The sequence below is a fragment of the Coptis chinensis genome, chromosome 5 (genome assembly GCF_015680905.1).
Source record: "Coptis chinensis isolate HL-2020 chromosome 5, ASM1568090v1, whole genome shotgun sequence".
Classification (NCBI taxonomy): domain Eukaryota; kingdom Viridiplantae; phylum Streptophyta; class Magnoliopsida; order Ranunculales; family Ranunculaceae; genus Coptis; species Coptis chinensis.
In genome coordinates this window covers 56203871-56207484 of record NC_141460.1, presented here as the reverse complement: position 1 = coordinate 56207484, position 3614 = coordinate 56203871, and the positions used below count along the sequence as shown (strand labels likewise).

Here is a 3614-nt window from a genome sequence, read left to right as displayed (position 1 = left end):
GTTTCTCCAAGAAAAAATCTTCATCCCTTGTACCATCCTTCCACTTGTCATTTTTACACTCACCTTTTCTTTCTTTCTGTCCATCCATAACTAACCAATACTTCAACTAAAAACTAGGATTCTCTCAGTTTAGACACACCACTTTAAGCCATACAAACAAACTCTATATACATCTTCTTTTACAACTCTCTACAGCTTCTTTCTTTTAAACTTTGTTTCTTAGTTGTAGTATAGTTACAACTTAATTTACTTGTTACAATGGCTATGGCTTTGGATGATGAACAACCAACTTTCAAGCATTTTTGTAAAGTATGTAAGAAGGGATTTGGTTGTGGAAGAGCTTTTAGGTGGTCATATGAGAGCTCATGGTATTGGTGATGAAAGTTATGGAAACATTGATGATGATGAACATTCAAGCGATGACTGGGAAGATAAATTAAATGGGAATGCGCCGGCTAGCAATAAACGCATGTATGCACTAAGGACTAATCCGAATCGACTTAAGAGTTGTCGGATATGTGCAAACTGTGGTAAGGAATTTAGTTCTTGGAAGTCTTTTCTTGAGCATGGTAAATGTAGGGCAGATGATGTTGAGTCTCTTGTGTCATCGCCAAGATCTAAAGATGAAGATGAGGCACGACGGAGAGAATGTGGGTGGTTTAAAAGAAAAAGAACTAGAAGAGCTAGTGTGGGTAGTTTGAATTTGAATTGCCCATCAAGTGAGGAGGAGGATCTTGCTAATTGCCTAGTGATGCTGTCAAGTGCTCGAGTTGATCCAGTGGTGGAGGAGGTGGTGGAGGAGTCATGTGCCTCGGCTAGTAGGGAAGAGGATCGTCGCTACCTACAGATAGCTCCTATCGCCCATTACAGTGATAAGGGTAAAGGGGCCAAAGGAATGTTCGAATGCAAGGCATGCAAGAAGTCATTCAATTCACATCAGGCATTGGGTGGACATAGGGCCAGCCATAAGAAGGTTAAGGGTTGTTTTGCAGCCAAGCTTGACGGTGTAGATGAAGGTTTAATCGATGAAGATGTTATTACAAATGATGAATTCTCATTTCGGTCTAGATCCACTGCGATAGTACCCTTTGAACGTTCTATTGATCTTCAGTTAGCCACTCCCTCCAAGAGAAAATCAAAGGTCCATGAATGCTCCATATGTCACCGCATCTTTTCGTCTGGGCAGGCTTTAGGAGGACACAAAAGGTGTCACTGGATCACATCCAATTCACCAGATACATCGACAATAGCTAAGTTTCACCCTTTTAAAGATCAAAGCCAGTTTCTTCAAGCACCTATATTCAGCCAGTCTGACGCACTTGATTTAAATGTCCCTGCATCAACCAATGACACTACTATTAAACACCAAGATCTTGAGAACCCTTTAGGCTTGGAAATCTCTACAGCAATCTGTTTGCAATCATGGGCAGGTGTTTATATGAATGAGAACAAGAGCAGTAATGACTACAACAATACCACTACTGCCACCACTCACTTTAAATATATGGATGAGGAAGTTGATAGTGAGGTCAAGTTAGCTAAATTAAATGGTCTAAAGGACTTGCATATGAGTAGTGATTCATCACCATGGCTGCAAGTTGGAATTGGGTCAACTAGTAATGTTTTTGCATCAAGAGAATAGTTCTCGAAGTGAACTTTGCCTGAAAAATTTGTATTTACCGGGTTCTGAAGCCCGACGTAACCCATTCGATTCTTTTTTCTTCTATTTTGTACATGTTTTGGGACCTTGACAGATCTCATTACTGAGTCTCAGGTTGGATGCCAAGTACATATTTTCCAATAAACTGATTTATGCTTCAGGATTCATTTAATTTGGATTGGTTGAGTTATAAGGAGAGCAGCTGAAAGCCTGAAACACATAAGATATGAGCTCTCAGCTCTCTGCTATAATGTTTTGCTACATCTGTATCTTCTTTCATGCTTTGGCTTTACTTCACATACCAATTATCTCAGTACTCTTTTTCTTGAGTTCTGATTTGACATCACAACAAGAACAACTCAGCAACATTACTTAGCCCACTCGACCTGAAAATTATCGTACCAATTTATTCGCATGATGCATATAGTGATGTGTTGTTTGCTAAATGAATTCTAGCAATTAAATTGATAATAATTGATAATAATCAACCAGGTCCAAAAATTTCATAAGCTTCGATACTTTTACGACATCACGACCTAAAAATACATCAAACTTTGGTATTTTCTTTTACATTAAACGTGATGAACTTTCAATTTTGTTCCAATTGATACAATCTTTTAAAATTGATAGGGATGGAATGTCAAATAGCCGTTAGAACTACCCATATTTCACAATTTCGTCCAAAATCAAAATTGCCATAAAAATATCAGAAAATCATCATGGTTTCCTTCTCTCTAAAATTCTCAATTTACTTCTTCAATGGCTAATGAAATAAACATCATTAAACATTGTTCTATCATCAATAAATAGTGTGTGTATTTTTTTTTTAAATATTTAGAGGGTTAAGGCAGAGACCCACACTGGTTACATTGAAGGATCTTTATCCGAATGCTCATCAACCCCTGAAGGGAATCTAGTCCGAAAACTCTTGTTGATGCGCCATTTTGAGTAGACCCAATCGCCTCCACTTTGTCTATCTATGAAGACTTGTTTTCACTCTTTGGTTCACCTATCGTAACAGGACTCTATCTCTAGCTAGCCCAAAGGCTTATCTGGCCCAAAGGCCCATCATCAATAAATAGTTATACATGCCATAAATCACCAAATTAGATAGTTGATGGACTAAATGAAAAATAGCTTACTCATTTCTTCATGATTTTTCAATTTTGATTTTTTTCCATTAAACAATCAAAAACTTTATTATTCATAACGCTTATTCAATTATGAGCAACTGGATCTAGAATTAGATGCTATGATCTTTCGATTTAGTATTAGATCTAGAAATTTTTAAAGAAAAAGTTGATGATGTTCTAAAATTTTCATTGAAAGTTTGACAGTTCGGACCAAATTGCAAAAGATTGTATTAATTGTAAAAATTAAAAGTGTAATGAGAATTAGGCAAGAAAAGTAGTATATATTACATTTAATACATTGCCAATTTGCCATACATATTTAATGTTAAAAACACCAAAGTCAAGCCATCACGTCAACTTTTATCGTCTATATAGGTTGGGTGAAATAGCCCAAGGGCCCATGGTCAGGCTTCATTTTTCATGGTTATAGTTTGGCCCATAGTACAAAATATCAGGATATGGGTATTTATCGATACTCAATTTTTAGATATGTATTGTGGATATATCCCTCTTTAGGGATATTTGACATTGTTTCACATGCAAATATCGTGGATATATCCAAAATATCGATAAATATCGTGGATATTGTAGATATTTTTTGATATATCATGATACATTATTTATATTTATCTGAAATATAATGGTAAATATTAAATAAAATTGTTATATACACAAAATATCGCCAAATATCCCTTAATATCGTCGAAATATCACCGATATTTATAGTCGTATATATCTCTGAACATATCGTGATATTTATATATCTTTATCTGAAATCTGGATAGATATCCCCAAATATCACGATATATCAGGATATTTTG

The 3614-nt window shown here is 35.7% G+C and overlaps 1 pseudogene; it reads left to right on the top strand.

Annotated features, from left to right (window-relative positions):
• Nucleotides 1-258: 258 nt before the first annotated feature.
• LOC147498055 (zinc finger protein ZAT9-like) lies at nt 259-1723 on the top strand (annotated as a pseudogene).
• The last annotated feature ends 1891 nt before the right edge of the window (nt 1724-3614 follow it).